This window comes from Ambystoma mexicanum, chromosome 14 (assembly GCF_040938575.1).
Source record: "Ambystoma mexicanum isolate Mex_15411 chromosome 14, UKY_AmexF1_1, whole genome shotgun sequence".
Classification (NCBI taxonomy): domain Eukaryota; kingdom Metazoa; phylum Chordata; class Amphibia; order Caudata; family Ambystomatidae; genus Ambystoma; species Ambystoma mexicanum.
The window spans coordinates 12128590-12147079 of NC_090940.1; positions in this window are offsets into that span (position 1 = coordinate 12128590).

Sequence of the window (18490 nt, forward strand, 5' to 3'; positions counted from 1 at the left end):
AGCTGGGATTAATGTGTATTCCAGGTATGAGTTCTCAGGCTACGCAGGGATTAATGCATATTTCAGGTGTGAGTTCTCAGTGTATTCCAGGTGTGAGTTCTCAGGCTATGCGGGGGATTAATGTGTATTCCAGGTGTGTGCTCTCAAGCTACTCAGTGATTAATGTGTATTCCAGGTGTGATATCTCACACTACGTGATGGATTAATGCATATTCCAGGTATGAGCTCTCAAAATACACTTGGATTAATGTTTATTCCAGGTGGGTGTTCTCAGGCTATGCAGGGATTAATGTGTATTCCAGGTGTGAGTTCTCAGGCTATGCAGGGATTAATGTGTATTCCAGGTGTGAGCTCTCAAACTAGCATAGATTAATGTGTATTCCAGGTGTGAGCTCTCAAACTAGCAGAGATTAATGTGTATTCCAGGTGTGAGCTCTCATGCTATGCAGGGGATTAATGTGTATCCAAGGTGTGAGCTCTCAAGCTACGCAGGGTATTAATGCCTATTGCAGGTGTGAGCTCTCAAACTAGCAGAGATTAATGTGTATTCCAGGTGTGAGCTCTCATGCTACGTGGGGATTAATGCATATTCCAGGTGTGAGCTCTCAGGCTATGCAGGGGATTAATGTGTATCCAAGGTGTGAGCTCTCAAGCTACGCAGGGTATTAATGCCTATTGCAGGTGTGAGCTCTCAGGCTATGCAGGGTATTAATGCATATTCCAGGTGTGAGCACTCAAGCTAGCGGGGATTGATGTGTATTCCAGGTGTGAGCTCTCATGCTACATAGGGGATTAATGCCTATTCCAGGTGTGAGCTCTCAGGCTATGCAGGGGATTAATGCATATTCCAGGTGTGAGCTCTCAGGCTACGCAGGGATTAATGCGAATGACAGGTGTGAGCTCTCAGGCTACTCAGGGGATTAATGCCTATTCCAGGTGTGAGCTCTCAAACTAGCAGAGATTAATGCCTATTCGAGGTGTGAGCTCTCAGGCTACGTGGGGGATTAATGTGTATTCCAGGTGGGAGCTCCCAAGCTACGCTGGGATTAATGTGTATTGCAGGTGTGAGTTCTCAGGGTACACAGGGATTAATGTGTATTCCAGGTGTGAGCTCTCAAACTACGCAGAATTACTGTGTATTCCAGGTGTGAGTTCTCAGGCTACACAGGGGATTAATGCGTATTCCAGGTGTGAGCTCTCAAACTACGCAGGGGATTAATGCCTATTCCAGGTATGAGCTCTCAGGCTACGTGGGGTATTAATGTGGATTCCAGGTGTGAGCTCTCAAGATACGCGGGGAGTAATGTGTATTCCAAGTGTGAGCTCTCAAACTAGCAGAGATTAATGTGTATTCCAGGTGTGAGCTCTCAAACTAGCAGAGATTAATGTGTATTCCAGGTGTGAGCTCTCATGCTACGTGGGGATTAATGCATATTGCAGGTGTGAGCTCTCAGGCTATTCAGGGGATTAATGCGTATTCCAGGTGTGAGCTCTCAAGCTACTCAGGGATTAATGTGTATTCCAGGTGTGATATCTCACGCTACGCGGTGGATTAATGCATATTCCAGGTATGAGCTCTCAAAATACACTTGGATTAATGTTTATTCCAGGTGTGTGTTCTCAGGCTATGCAGGGATTAATGTGTATTCCAGGTGTGAGTTCTCAGGCTATGCAGGGATTAATGTGTATTCCAGGTGTGAGCTCTCAAACTAGCAGAGATTAATGTGTATTCCAGGTGTGAGCTCTCATGCTACGTGGGGATTAATGCATATTCCAGGTGTGAGCTCTTAGGCTATGCAGGGGATTAATGTGTATCCAAGGTGTGAGCTCTCAAGCTACGCAGGGGATTAATGCCTATTACAGGTGTGAGCTCTCAGGCTATACAGGGTATTAATGCATATTCCAGGTGTGAGCACTCAAGCTAGTGGGGATTGATGTGTATCTCAGGTGTGAGCTCTCATGCTACATAGGGAATTAATGCCTTTTCCGGGTGTAAGGTCTCAGGCTATGCAGGGGATTAATGCATATTCCAGGTGTGAGCTCTCAGGCTACGCAGGGATTAATGCGAATGACAGGTGTGAGCTCTCAGGCTACTCAGGGGATTAATGTGTATTCCAAGTGTGAGCTCCCAAGCTACGCTGGGATTAATGTGTATTGCAGGTGTGAGTTGTCAAACTAGCAGAGATTAATGTGTATTCCAGGTGTGAGCTCTCAAACTAGCAGAGATTAATGTGTATTCCAGGTGTGAGCTCTCATGCTACGTGGGGATTAATGCATATTCCAGGTGTGAGCTCTCAGGCTATGCAGGGGATTAATGCGTATTCCAGGTGTGAGCTCTCAAGCTACTCAGGGATTAATGTGTATTCCAGGTGTGATATCTCACGCTATGCGGTGGATTAATGCATATTCCAGGTATGAGCTCTCAAAATACACTTGGGTTAATGTTTATTCCAGGTGTGTGTTCTCAGGCTATGAAGGGATTAATGTGTATTCCAGGTGTGAGTTTTCAGGCTATGCAGTGATTAATGTGTATTCCAGGTGTGAGCTCTCAAACTTGCAGAGATTAATGTGTATTCCAGGTGTGAGCTCTCAAACTAGCAGAGATTAATGTGTATTCCAGGTGTGAGCTCTCATGCTACGTAGGGATTAATGCATATTCCAGGTGTGAGCTCTCAGGCTATGCAGGGGATTAATGTGTATTCCAGGTGTGAGCTCTCAAGCTACGCAGGGGATTAATGCCTATTGCAGGTGTGAGCTCTCAGGCTATGCAGGGTATTAATGCATATTCCAGGTGTGAGCACTCAAGCTAGCGGGGATTGATGTGTATTCCAGGTGTGAGCTCTCATGCTACATAGGGGATTAATGCCTATTCCAGGTGTGAGCTCTCAGGCTGTGCAGGGGATTAATGCATATTCCAAGTGTGAGCTCTCAGGCTATGCAGGGATTAATGCGAATGACAGGTGTGATCTCTCAGGCTACTCAGGGGATTAATGCCTATTCCAGGTGTGAGCTCTCAAACTAGCAGAGATTAATGCCTATTCGAGGTGTGAGCTCTCAGGCTACGTGGGGGATTAATGTGTATTCCAGGTGTGAGCTCCCAAGCTACGCTGGGATTAATGTGTATTGCAGTTGTGAGTTCTCAGGGTACACAGGGATTAATGTGTATTCCAGGTGTGAGCTCTCAAACTACGCAGGATTACTGTGTATTGTTCTCAGGCTACACAGGGGATTAATGCGTATTCCAGGAGTGAGCTCTCAAACTACGCAGGGGATTAATGCCTATTCCAGGTATGAGCTCTCAGGCTACGTGGGGGATTAATGTGTATTCCAGGTGTGAGCTCTCAAGAAACACGGGGATTAATGTGTATTCCAAGTGTGAGCTCTCAAACTAGCAGAGATTAATGTGTATTCCAGGTGTGAGCTCTCATGCTACGTGGGGATTAATGCATATTCCAGGTGTGAGCTCTCAGGCTATGCAGGGGATTAATGCGTATTCCAGGTGTGAGCTCTCAAGCTACTCAGGGATTAATGTGTATTCCAGGTGTGATATCTCACGCTACGCGGTGGATTCATGCATATTCCAGGTATGAGCTCTCAAAATACACTTGGATTAATGTTTATTCCAGGTGTGCGTTCTCAGGCTATGCAGGGATTAATGTGTATTCCAGGTGTGAGTTCTCAGGCTGTGCAGGGATTAATGTGTATTCCAGGTGTGAGCTCTCAAACTAGCAGAGATTAATGTGTATTCCAGGTGTGAGCTCTCAAACTAGCAGAGATTAATGTGTATTCCAGATGTGAGCTCTCATGCTACGTGGGGATTAATGCATATTCCAGGTGTGAGCTCTCAGGCTATGCAGGGATTAATGTGTATTCCAGGTGTGAGCTCTCAAACTAGCAGAGATTAATGTGTATTCCAGGTGTGAGCTCTCAAACTAGCAGAGATTAATGTGTATTCCAGGTGTGAGCTCTCATGCTACATGGGGATTAATGCATATTCCAGGTGTGAGCTCTCAGGCTATGCAGCGGATTAATGGTATTCCAGGTGTGAGCTCTCAAGCTACGCAGGGGATTAATGCCTATTGCAGGTGTGAGCTCTCAGGCTATGCAGGGTATTAATGCATATTCCAGGTGTGAGCTCTCAGGCTACGCAGGGATTAATGCGAATGACAGGTGTGAGCTCTCAGGCTACTCAGGGGATTAATGCCTATTCCAGGTGTGAGCTCTCAAACTAGCAGAGATTAATGTGTATTCCAGGTGTGAGCTCTCAAACTAGCAGAGATTAATGTGTATTCCAGGTGTGAGTTCTCAGGCTACACAGGGGATTAATGCGTATTCCAGGTGTGAGCTCTCAAACTACGCAGGGGATTAATGCCTATTCCAGGTATGAGCTCTCAGGCTACGTGGGGGATTAATGTGTATTCCAGGTGTGAGCTCTCAAGATACGCGGGGATTAATGTGTATTCCAGGTGTGAGTTCTCAGGGTACACAGGGATTAATGTGTATTCCAGGTGTGCGTTCTCAGGCTACATAGGGGATTAATGTGTATTCCAGGTGTGAGCTCTCAAGATACGCAGGGATTAATGTGTATTCCAGGTGTGAGCTTTCAAACTAGCAGAGATTAATGTGTATTCCAGGTGTGAGCTCTCAAACTAGCAGAGATTAATGTGTATTCCAGGTGTGAGCTCTCATGCTACGTGGGGATTAATGCATATTCCAGGTGTGAGCTTTCAGGCTATGCAGGGGATTAATGCGTATTCCAGGTGTGAGCTCTCAAGCTACTCAGGGATTAATGTGTATTCCAGGTGTGAGCTCTCAAGCTAGCGGGGATTAATGTGTATTCCAGGTATGAGTTCTCAGGCTACGCAGGGATTAATGCATATTCCAGGTATGAGTTCTCAAACTAGCGGGGAGTAATGTGTATTGCAGGTGTGATTTCTCAGGCTATGCAGGGATTAATGTGTATTCCAGGTGTGAGTTCTCAGGCTATGCAGGGATTCATGTGTATTGCAGGTGTGAGTTCTCAGGCTATGCGGGGGATTAATGTGTGTTCCAGGTGTGAGTTCTCAGGCTACTCGGGGAATAATGTGTATTCCAGGTGTGAGCTCTCAAACTAGCAGAGATTAATGCCTATTCCAGGTGTGAGCTCTCAGGCTACGTGGGGATTAATGTGTATTCCAGGTGTGAGCTCCCAAGCTACGCTGGGATTAATGTGTATTGCAGGTGTGAGTTCTCAGGGTACACACGGATTAATGTGTATTCCAGGTGTGAGCTCTCAAACTACGCAGGATTACTGTGTATTCCCGGTTTGAGTTTTCAGGCTACACAGGGGATTAATGCATATTCCAGGTGTGAGCTCTCAAGATACACAGGGATTTATGCATATTCCAGGTGTGAGTTCTATGGCTACTCAGGGGATAAATGCATATTCCAGGTGTGAGCTCTCAAGATACCTAGGGATTAATGTATATTCCAGGTGTGTGCTCTCAAACTAGCAGGATTAATGTGTATTATAGGTGTGAGCTCTCAGGCTATGCAGGGATTACTGCGTATTCCAGGTGTGAGTTCTCAGGCTACGCTGGGATTAATGTGTATTCTAGGTGTGTGCTCTCAAGCTAGCGGGGATTAATGTGTATTCCAGGTATGAGTTCTCAGGCTACGCAGGGATTAATGCATATTCCAGGTGTGAGTTCTCAAACTAGCGGGGAGTAATGTGTATTCCAGGTGTGAGTTCTCAGGCTACATAGGGGATTAATGCGTATTCCAGGTGTGAGCTCTCAAGCTAGCAGGGATTCATGTGTATTCCAGGTGTGAGCTCTCAAGCTACGCAGGGGATTAATGCCTATTGCAGGTGTGAGCTCTCAAGCTAGCGAGGATTGATGTGTATTCCAAGTGTGAGCTCTCATGCAACATAGGGGATTAATGCGTATCCAGGTGTGAGCTCTCAGGCTATGCAGGGGATTATTGCATATTCCAGGTGTGAGCTCTCAGGCTACGCAGGGATTAATGCAAATTACAGGTGTGAGCTCTCAGGCTACTCAGGGGATTAATGCCTATTCCAGGTGTGAGCTCTCAGGCTATGAGGGGATTAATGCAAATTACAGGTGTGAGCTCTCAGGCTACTCAGGGGATTAATGCCTAATCCAGGTGTGAGCTCTCAGGCTATGAGGGGATTAATGTGTATTCCAAGTGTGAGCTCTCATGCAACATAGGGGATTAATGCCTATTCCAGGTGTGAGGTCTCAGGCTATGAGGGGTTAATGTGTATTCCAGGTGTGAGCTCTCAAGCTAGCAGGGATTCATGTGTATTCCAGGTGTGAGCTCTCAGGCTACGCAGGGGATTAATGCCTATTCCAGATGTGAGCACTCAAAATACACTGGGATTAATGTGTATTCCAGGTGTGAGTTCTCAGGCTACGCAGGAATTAGTGTGCATTCCAGGTGTGAGTTCTCAGGCTATGCAGGGATTAATGTGTATTCCAGGTGTGAGTTCTCTGGCTATGCAGGGATTAATGTGCATTCCAGGTGTGAGCTCTAAAACTAGCAGAGATTAATGTGTATTCCAGGTCTGAGCTCTCAGGCTACGCAGGGGATTAATGCCTATTCCAGGTGTGAGCTCCCAAGCTACGCTGGGATTAATGTGTATTGCAGGTGTGAGTTATCAGGGTATGCAGGGATCAATGTGTATTCCAGGTGTGAGCTCTCAGGCTACGCGGGGGATTAATGCATATTCCAGGTGTGAGCTCTCAAAATACACTGGGATTAATGTGTATTCCAGGTGTGAGTTCTCAGGCTACGCAGGGATTCATGTGTATTCCAGGTGTGAGCTTTCAAACTAGCAGAGAATAATGTGTATTCCAGGTGTGAGCTCTCAGGCTACAAAGGGGATCAATGCCGATTCCAGGTGTGAGCTCTCAGGCTACGTGGGCGATTAATGCATATTCCAGGTGTGAGCTCCCAAGCTACGCTGGGATTAATGTGTATTGCAGGTGTGAGGTCTCAGGCTACGCGGGGGATTAATGCATATTCCAGGTGTGAGCTCTCAAAATACACTGGGATTAATGTGTATTCCAGGTGTGAGTTCTCAGGCTACGCAGGGATTAATGTGTATTCCAGGCGTGAGTTTTCAAACTAGCAGAGAATAATGTGTATTCCAGGTGTGAGCTCTCAGGCTTCGAAGGGGATCAATGCCTATTCCAGGTGTGAGCTCTCAGGCTACTTGGGCGATTAATGCATATTCCAGGTGTGAGCTCCCAAGCTACGCTGGGATTAATGTGTATTGCAGGTGTGAGCGCTCAAGCTACGTGGGGGATTAATGCATATTCCAGGTGCGAGTTCTCAGGCTATGTGGGGATTATATCCTTTTCCAGGTATGAGCTCTCAGGCTACGCGGGGGATTAATGCGGATCCAGGTCTGAGCTCTCAGGCTATGCAGGGATTAATGTGTATTCCAGGTGTGAGCTCTCAAACTAGCAGGGAGTTCTCAGGCTACGCAGGGATTAACGTGTATTACAGGTGTGTGCTCTCAAACTAGCAGGGATTAATGTGTATTCCAGGTGTGAGCTCTCAGGCTATGCAGGGATTACTGCATACTCCAGGTGTGAGTTCTCAGGCTACAGAGGGATTAATGTGTATTCCAGGAGTTTGCTCTCAAGCTACCAGGGATTAATGTGTATTCCAGGTGTGAGTTCTCAGGCTAGGCAGGGATTCATGCATATTCCAGCTGTAAGTTCTCAAGCTAGCGGGGAGTAATGTGTATTTCAGGTGTGAGTTCTCAGGCTATGCAGGGATTAATGTGTATTCCAGGTGTGAGTTTTCAGGCTGCGCAGGGAATTAATGTGTATTCCAGGTGTGAGTTCTCAGGCTACGCAGGGAATTAATGTGTATTCGATGTGTTAGTTCTCAGGCTACGTGGGGATTAATGTATATTCCAGGTCTGATTTCTCAGGCTACGTGGGGGATTAATGTGTATTCCAGGTGTGAGCTCTCACAATACACTGGGATTAATGCAGGTGTGAGTTCTCAAACTAGCGGGGATTAATGTGTATTCCAGTTGTGACTTCTCAGGCTACGCAGGGATTAGTGTGAATTCCAGGTGTGAGTTCTCAGGCTGCGCAGGGATTAACGTTTATTCCAGGTGTGTGCTCTGAAGCTACGCAGGGATTATTGCATATTCCAGATGTGAGCTCTCAGGCTACGTAGGGATTAATGCATATTCCAGGTGTGAGTTCTCAGGCTACGTGGGGATTATTGCATATTCCAGGTGTGAGCTCTCAAGCTACGCAGGGATTAATGTGTATTCCAGGTGTTAGTTCTCAGGCTACGCGGGGGATTAATGCATATTCCAGGTGTGAGCTCTCAAGCTATGCAGGGATTAATGTGTATTCCAGGTGTGAGTTTTCAGGCTGCGCAGGGAATTAATGTGTATTCTAGGTGTGAGTTCTCAGGCTACGCAGGGAATTAATGTGTATTCGATGTGTGAGTTCTCAGGCTACGTGGGGATTAATGTATATTCCATGTCTGATTTCTCAGGCTACGTGGGGGATTAATGTGTATTCCAGATGTGAGCTCTCAAAATACACTGGGATTAATGCAGGTGTGAGTTCTCAAACTAGCGGGGATTAATGTGTATTCCAGTTGTGAGTTCTCAGGCTACGCAGGGATTAGTGCATACTCCAGGTGTGAGTTCTCAGGCTACGCAGGGATTAACGTTTATTCCAGGTGTGTGCTCTGAAGCTACGCAGGGATTATTGCGTATTCCAGGTGTGAGCTCTCAGGCTATGTAGGGATTCATGCATATTCCAGGTGTGAGTTCTCAGGCTACATGGGGATTATTGCGTATTCCAGGTGTGAGCTCTCAAGTTATGCAGGGATTAATGCGTATTCCAGGTGTTAGTTCTCAGGCTTCGTGGGGGATTAATGCATATTCCAGGAGTGAGCTCTCAAGCTACGCAGGGATTAATGTATATCCCAGGCGTGAGTTCTCAGGCTACGCTGGGATTAATGTGTATTTCAGGTGTGTGCTCTCAAGCTAGCAGGGATTAATGTGTATTCCAGGTATGAGTTCTTAGGTTACGCAGGGATTAATGCATATTCCAGGTGTGAGTTCTCAAACTAGCGGGGAGTAATGTGTATTCCAGGTGTGATTTCTCAGGCTATGCAGAGATTAATGTGTATTCCAGGTGTCAGTTCTCAGGCTATGCAGGGGATTAATGTGTATTCCATGTGTGAGCTCTCAAGATACGCGGGGATTAATGTGTATTCCAGGTGTGAGCTCTCAAACTAGCAGAGATTCATGTGTATTCCAGGTGTGAGCTCTCAAACTAGCAGAGAGTAATGTGTATTCCAGGTGTGAGCTCTCATGCTACGTGGGGATTAATGCATATTCCAGGTGTGAGCTCTCAGGCTATTCAGGGGATTAATGCATATTCCAGGTGTGAGCTCTCAAGATACTCAGGGATTAATGTGTATTCCCGGTGTGATATCTCACGCTACGCGGTGGATTAATGCATATTCCAGGTATGAGCTCTCAAAATACACTTGGATTAATGTTTATTCCAGGTGTGTGTTCTCAGGCTATGCAGGGATTAATGTGTATTCCAGGTGTGAGTTCTCAGGCTATGCAGGGATTAATGTGCATTCCAGGTGTGAGCTCTCAAACTAGCAGAGATTAATGTGTATTCCAGGTGTGAGCTCTCATGCTACGTGGGGATTAATGCATATTCCAGGTGTGAGCTCTCAGGCTATGCAGGGGATTAATGTGTATCCAAGGTGTGAGCTCTCAAGCTACGCAGGGGATTAATGCCTATTGCAGGTGTGAGCTCTCAGGCTATACAGGGTATTAATGCATATTCCAGGTGTGAGCACTCAAGCTAGCGGGGATTGATGTGTATCTCAGGTGTGAGCTCTCATGCTACATAGGGGATTAATGCCTATTCCGGGTGTAAGGTCTCAGGCTATGCAGGGGATTAATGCATATTCCAGGTGTGAGTTCTCAGGCTAGGCAGGGATTAATGCGAATGACAGGTGTGAGCTCTCAGGCTACTCAGGGGATTAATGTGTATTCCAAGTGTGAGCTCCCAAGCTACGCTGGGATTAATGTGTATTGCAGGTGTGAGGTGTCAAACTAGCAGAGATTAATGTGTATTCCAGGTGTGAGCTCTCAAACTAGCAGAGATTAATGTGTATTCCAGGTATGAGCTCTCATGCTACATGGGGATTAATGCATATTCCAGGTGTGAGCTCTCAGGCTATGCAGGGGATTAATGCGTATTCCAGGTGTGAGCTCTCAAGCTACTCAGGGATTAATGTGTATTCCAGGTGTGATATCTCACGCTACGCGGTGGATTAATGCATATTCCAGGTATGAGCTCTCAAAATACACTTGGATTAATGTTTATTCCAGGTGTGTGTTCTCAGGCTATGCAGGGATTAATGTGTATTCCAGGTGTGAGTTTTCAGGCTATGCAGTGATTAATGTGTATTCCAGGTGTGAGCTCTCAAACTAGCAGAGATTAATGTGTATTCCAGGTGTGAGCTCTCAAACTAGCAGAGATTAATGTGTATTCCAGGTGTGAGCTCTCATGCTACGTGGGGATTAATGCATATTACAGGTGTGAGCTCTCAGGCTATGCAGGGGATTAATGTGTATTCCAGGTGTGAGCTCTTAAGCTACGCAGGGGATTAATGCCTATTGCAGGTGTGAGCTCTCAGGCTATGCAGGGTATTAATGCATATTCCAGGTGTGAGCACTCAAGCTAGCGGGGATTGATGTGTATTCCAGGTGTGAGCTCTCATGCTACATAGGGGATTAATGCCTATTCCAGGTGTGAGCTCTCAGGCTATGCAGGGGATTAATGCATATTCCAAGTGTGAGCTCTCAGGCTACGCAGGGATTAATGCGAATGACAGGTGTGAGCTCTCAGGCTACTCAGGGGATTAATGCCTATTCCAGGTGTGAGCTCTCAAACTAGCAGCGATTAATGCCTATTCGAGGTGTGAGCTCTCAGGCTACGTGGGGGATTAATGTGTATTCCAGGTGTGAGCTCCCAAGCTACGCTGGGATTAATGTGTATTGCAGGTGTGAGTTCTCAGGGTACACAGGGATTAATGTGTATTCCAGGTGTGAGCTCTCAAACTACGCAGGATTACTGTGTATTCCAGGTGTGAGTTCTCAGGCTACACAGGGGATTAATGCGTATTCCAGGTGTGAGCTCTCAAACTACGCAGGGGATTAATGCCTATTCCAGGTATGAGCTCTCAGGCTACGTGGGGGATTAATGTGTATTCCAGGTGTGAGCTCTCAAGATACGCGGGGATTAATGTGTATTCCAGGTGTGAGCTCTCAAACTAGCAGAGATTAATGTGTATTCCAGGTGTGAGCTCTCATGCTACGTGGGGATTAATGCATATTCCAGGTGTGAGCTCTCAGGCTATGCAGGGGATTAATGCGTATTCCAGGTGTGAGCTCTCAAGCTACTCAGGGATTAATGTGTATTCCAGGTGTGATATCTCACGCTACGCGGTGGATTCATGCATATTCCAGGTATGAGCTCTCAAAATACACTTGGATTAATGTTTATTCCAGGTGTGTGTTCTCAGGCTATGCAGGGATTAATGTGTATTCCAGGTGTGAGCTCTCAAACTAGCAGAGATTAATGTGTATTCCAGGTGTGAGCTCTCAAACTAGCAGAGATTAATGTGTATTCCAGGTGTGAGCTCTCATGCTACGTGGGGATTAATGCATATTACAGGTGTGAGCTCTCAGGCTATGCAGGGGATTAATGTGTATTCCAGGTGTGAGCTCTTAAGCTACGCAGGGGATTAATGCCTATTGCAGGTGTGAGCTCTCAGGCTATGCAGGGTATTAATGCATATTCCAGGTGTGAGCACTCAAGCTAGCGGGGATTGATGTGTATTCCAGGTGTGAGCTCTCATGCTACATAGGGGATTAATGCCTATTCCAGGTGTGAGCTCTCAGGCTATACAGGGGATTAATGCATATTCCAAGTGTGAGCTCTCAGGCTACGCAGGGATTAATGCGAATGACAGGTGTGAGCTCTCAGGCTACTCAGGGGATTAATGCCTATTCCAGGTGTGAGCTCTCAAACTAGCAGCGATTAATGCCTATTCGAGGTGTGAGCTCTCAGGCTACGTGGGGGATTAATGTGTATTCCAGGTGTGAGCTCCCAAGCTACGCTGGGATTAATGTGTATTGCAGGTGTGAGTTCTCAGGGTACACAGGGATTAATGTGTATTCCAGGTGTGAGCTCTCAAACTACGCAGGATTACTGTGTATTCCAGGTGTGAGTTCTCAGGCTACACAGGGGATTAATGCGTATTCCAGGTGTGAGCTCTCAAACTACGCAGGGGATTAATGCCTATTCCAGGTATGAGCTCTCAGGCTACGTGGGGGATTAATGTGTATTCCAGGTGTGAGCTCTCAAGATACGCGGGGATTAATGTGTATTCCAGGTGTGAGCTCTCAAACTAGCAGAGATTAATGTGTATTCCAGGTGTGAGCTCTCATGCTACGTGGGGATTAATGCATATTCCAGGTGTGAGCTCTCAGGCTATGCAGGGGATTAATGCGTATTCCAGGTGTGAGCTCTCAAGCTACTCAGGGATTAATGTGTATTCCAGGTGTGATATCTCACGCTACGCGGTGGATTCATGCATATTCCAGGTATGAGCTCTCAAAATACACTTGGATTAATGTTTATTCCAGGTGTGTGTTCTCAGGCTATGCAGGGATTAATGTGTATTCCAGGTGTGAGTTCTCAGGCTGTGCAGGGATTAATGTGTATTCCAGGTGTGAGCTCTCAAACTAGCCGAGATTAATGTGTATTCCAGGTGTGAGCTCTCAAAGTAGCAGAGATTAATGTGTATTCCAGGTGTGAGCTCTCATGCTACGTGGGGATTAATGCATATTCCAGGTGTGAGCTCTCAGGCTATGCAGGGATTAATGTGTATTCCAGGTGTGAGCTCTCAGGCTATGCAGGGGATTAATGGTATTCCAGGTGTGAGCTCTCAAGCTACGCAGGGGATTAATGCCTATTGCAGGTGTGAGCTCTCAGGCTATGCAGGGTATTAATGCATATTCCAGGTGTGAGCACTCAAGCTAGCGGAGATTGATGTGTATTCCAGGTGTGAGCTCTCATGCTACACAGGGGATTAATGCCTATTCCGGGTGTGAGCTCTCAGGCTATGCAGGGGATTAATGCATATTCCAGGTGTGAGCTCTCAGGCTACGCAGGGATTAATGCGAATGACAGGTGTGAGCTCTCAGGCTACTCAGGGGATTAATGCCTATTCCAGGTGTGAGCTCTCAAACTAGCAGAGATTAATGCCTATTCGAGGTGTGAGCTCTCAGGCTACGTGGGGGATTAATGTGTATTCCAAGTGTGAGCTCCCAAGCTACGCTGGGATTAATTTGTATTGCAGGTGATAGTTCTCAGGGTACACAGGGATTAATGTGTATTCCAGGTGTGAGCTCTCAAACTACGCAGGATTACTGTGTATTCCGGGTGTGAGTTCTCAGGCTACACAGGGGATTAATGCGTATTCCAGGTGTGAGTTCTCAGGCTACATAGGGGATTAATGTGTATTCCAGGTGTGAGCTCTCAAAATACGCGGGGATTAATGTGTATTCCAGGTATGAGCTCTCAAACTAGCAGAGATTAATGTGTATTCCAGGTGTGAGCTCTCAAACTAGCAGAGATTAATGTGTATTCCAAGTGTGAGCTCCCAAGCTACGCTGGGATTAATTTGTATTGCAGGTGATAGTTCTCAGGGTACACAGGGATTAATGTGTATTCCAGGTGTGAGCTCTCAAACTACGCAGGATTACTGTGTATTCCAGGTGTGAGTTCTCAGGGTACACAGGGATTAATGTGTATTCTAGGTGTGAGTTCTCAGGCTACATAGGGGATTAATGTGTATTCCAGGTGTGAGCTCTCAAGATACGCGGGGATTAATGTGTATTCCAGGTATGAGCTCTCAAACTAGCAGAGATTAATGTGTATTCCAGGTGTGAGCTCTCAAACTAGCAGATATTAATGTGTATTCCAGGTGTGAGCTCTCATGCTACGTGGGGATTAATGCATATTCCAGGTGTGAGCTCTCAGGCTATGCAGGGGATTAATGCGTATTCCAGGTGTGAGCTCTCAAGCTACTCAGGGATTAATGTGTATTCCAGGTGTGATATCTCACGCTACGCAGTGGATTAATGCATATTCCAGTTATGAGCTCTCAAAATACACTTGGATTAATGTTTATTCCAGGTGTGTGTTCTCAGGCTATGCAGGGATTAATGTGTATTCCAGGTGTGAGTTCTCAGGCTATGCAGGGATTAATGTGTATTCCAGGTGTGAGCTCTCAAACTAGCAGAGATTAATGTGTATTCCAGGTGTGAGCTCTCAAACTAGCAGAGATTAATCTGTATTCCAGGTGTGAGCTCTCATGCTACGTGGGGATTAATGCCTATTGCAGGTGTGAGCTCTCAGGCTATGCAGGGTATTAATGCATATTCCAGGTGTGAGCACTCAAGCTAGCGGGGATTGATGTGTATTCCAGGTGTGAGCTCTCATGCTACATAGGGGATTAATGCCTATTCCGGGTATGAGCTCTCAGGCTATGCAGGGGATTAATGCATATTCCAGGTGTGAGCTCTCAGGCTACGCAGGGATTAATGCCAATGACAGGTGTGAGCTCTCAGGCTACCCAAGGGATTAATGCCTATTCCAGGTGTGAGCTCTCAAACTAGCAGAGATTAATGCCTATTCCAGGTGTGAGTTCTCAGGCTACATGGGGGATTAATGTGTATTCCAAGTGTGAGCTCCCAAGCTACGCTGGGATTAATGTGTATTGCAGGTGTGAGTTCTCAGGGTACACAGGGATTAATGTGTATTCCAGGTGTGAGCTCTCAAACTACGCAGGATTACTGTGTATTCCAGGTGTGAGTTCTCAGGCTACACAGGGGATTAATGCGTATTCCAGGTGTGAGCTCTCAAACTACGCAGGGGATTAATGCGTATTCCAGGTGTGAGCTCTCAAGTTAGCAGGGATTCATGTGTATTCCAGGTGTGAGCTCTCAAGCTACGCAGGGGATTAATGCGTATTCCAGGTGTGAGCTCTCAGGCTACGTGGAAGATTAATGCATATTCCAGGTGTGAACTCTCAAGATACACAGGGATTTATGCGTATTCCAGGTGTGAGTTCTCAGGCTACTCAGAGGATTAATGCATGATCCAGGTATGAGCTCTCAAGCTACGTAGGGATTAATGTATATTCCAGGTCTGTGTTCTCAAACTAGCAGGATTAATGTGTATTATAGGTGTGAGCTCTCAGGCTATGCAGGGATTACTGCGTATTCCAGGTGTGAGTTCTCAGGCTACGCTGGGATTATTGTGTATTCCAGGTGTGGGCTCTCAAGCTAGCGGGGATTAATGTGTATTCCAGGTATGAGTTCTCAGGCTACGCAGGGATTAATGCATATTCCAGGTATGAGTTCTCAAACTAACGGGGAGTAATGTGTATTCCAGGTGTGAGTTCTCAGGCTATGCGGGGGATTAATGTGTGTTCCAGGTGTGAGTTCTCAGGCTACTCGGGGAATAATGTGTATTCCAGGTGTGAGCTCTCAAACTAGCAGAGATTAATGCCTATTCCAGGTGTGAGCTCTCAGGCTACGTGGGGGATTAATGTGTATTCCAGGTGTGAGCTCCCAAGCTACGCTGGGATTAATGTGTATTGCAGGTGTGAGTTCTCAGGGTACACATGGATTAATGTGTATTCCAGGTGTGAGCTCTCAAACTACGCAGGATTACTGTGTATTCCCGGTTTGAGTTCTCAGGCTACACAGGGGATTAATGCGTATTCCAGGTGTGAGCTCTCAAGATACACAGGGATTTATGCGTATTCCAGGTGTGAGTTCTCAGGCTACTCAGGGGATTAATGCATATTCCAGGTGTGGGCTCTCAAGCTACCTAGGGATTAATGTATATTCCAGGTGTGTGCTCTCAAACTTGCAGGATTAATGTGTATTATAGGTGTGAGCTCTCAGGCTATGCAGGGATTACTGCGTATTCCAGGTGTGAGTTCTCAGGCTACGCTGGGATTAATGTGTATTCCAGGTGTGTGCTCTCAAGCTAGCGGGGATTCATGTGTATTCCAGGTATGAGTTCTCAGGCTACGCAGGGATTAATGCATATTCCAGGTGTGAGTTCTCAAACTAGCGGGGAGTAATGTGTATTCCAGGTGTGATTTCTCAGGCTATGCAGGGATTCATGTGTATTCCAGGTGTGAGTTCTCAGGCTATGCGGGGGATTAATGTGTGTTCCAGGTGTGAGTTCTCAGGCTACTCAGGGAATAATGTGTATTCTAGGTGTGAGCTCTCAAACTAGCAGAGATTAATGCCTATTTCAGGTGTGAGCTCTCAGGCTACGTGGGGGATTAATGTGTATTCCAGGTGTGAGCTCTCAAACTAGCAGAGATTAATGTGTATTCCAGGTGTGAGTTCTCAGGCTACGCAGGGATTAATGTGTATTCCAGGTGTGTGCTCTCAAACTAGCGGGATTAATGTGTATTCCAGGTGTGATCTCTCAGGCTATGCAGGGATTACTGCGTATTCCAGGTGTGAGTTCTCAGGCTACGCTGGGATTAATGTGTATTCCAGATGTGTGCTATCAAGATAGCGGGGATTAATGTGTATTCCAGGTATGAGTTCTCAGGCTACGCAGGGATTAATGCATATTCCAGGTGTGAGTTCTCAAACTAGCGGTGAGTAATGTGTATTCCAGGTGTGATTTCTCAGGCTATGCAGAGATTAATGTGTATTCCAGGTGTCAGTTCTCAGGCTATGCAGGGGATTAATGTGTGTTCCAGGTGTGAGTTCTCAGGCTACTCGGGGATTAATGTGGATTCCAGGTGTGATATCTCACGCTACACGGGGGATTAATGCATATTCCAGGTATGAGCTCTCAAAATACACTTCGATTAATGTGTATTTCAGGTGTGTGTTCTCAGGCTATGCAGGGATTAATGTGTATTCCAGGTGTGAGTTCTCAGGTTATGCAGGGATTAATGTGTATTCCAGGTGTGAGCTCTCAAACTAGCAGAGATTAATGTGTATTCCAGGTGTGAGCTCTCAAACTAGCAGAGATTAATGCCTATTCCAGGTGTGAGCTCTCAGGCTACGTGGGGGATTAACGTGAATTCCAGGTGTGAGCTCCCAAGCTACGCAGGGATTAATGTGTATTGCAGGTGTGAGTTCTCAGGGTACACAGGGATTAATGTGTATTCCAGGTGTGAGCTCTCAAACTACGTAGGATTACTGTGTATTCCAGGTGCGAGTTCTCAGGCTACACAGGGGATTCATGTGTATTCCAGGTGTGAGCTCTCAAACTACGCAGGGGATTAATGCCTATTCCAGGTGTGAGCTCTCAGGCTACGTGGGGGATTAACGTGAATTCCAGGTGTGAGCTCCCAAGCTACGCAGGGATTAATGTGTATTGCAGGTGTGAGTTCTCAGGGTACACAGGGATTAATGTGTATTCCAGGTGTGAGCTCTCAAACTACGTAGGATTACTGTGTATTCCAGGTGCGAGTTCTCAGGCTACACAGGGGATTCATGTGTATTCCAGGTGTGAGCTCTCAAACTACGCAGGGGATTAATGCCTATTCCAGGTGTGAGCTCTCAGGCTATGTGGGGGATTAATGTGTATTCCAGGTGTGAGCTCTCAAGATAGCTGGGATTAATGTGTATTCCAGGTATGAGTTCTCAGGCTACGCAGGGATTAATGCATATTCCAGGTGTGAGTTCTCAGTGTATTCCAGGTGTGAGTTCTCAGTCTATGCGGGGGATTAATGTGTATTCCAGGTGTGTGCTCTCAAGCTACTCAGTGATTAATGTGTATTCCAGGTGTGATATCTCACGCTACGTGGTGGATTAATGCATATTCCAGGTATGAGCTCTCAAAATACACTTGGATTAATGTTTATTCCAGGTGGGTGTTCTCAGGCTATGCAGGGATTAATGTGTATTCCAGGTGTGAGTTCTCAGGCTATGCAGGGATTAATGTGTATTCCAGGTGTGAGCTCTCAAACTAGCATAGATTAATGTGTATTCCAGGTGTGAGCTCTCAAACTAGCAGAGATTAATGTGTATTCCAGGTGTGAGCTCTCATGCTATGTGGGGATTAATGCATATTCCAGGTGTGAGCTCTCAGGCTATGCAGGGGATTAATGCGTATTCCAGGTGTGAGCTCTCAAGCTACTCAGGGATTAATGTGTATTCCAGGTGTGATATCTCACGCTACGCAATGGATTAATGCATATTCCAGGTATGAGCTCTCAAAATACACTTGGATTAATGTTTATTCCAGGTGTGTGTTCTCAGGCTATGCAGGGATTAATGTGTATTCCAGGTGTGAGTTCTCAGTCTATGCAGGGATTAATGTGTATTCCAGGTGTGAGCTCTCAAACTAGCAGAGATTAA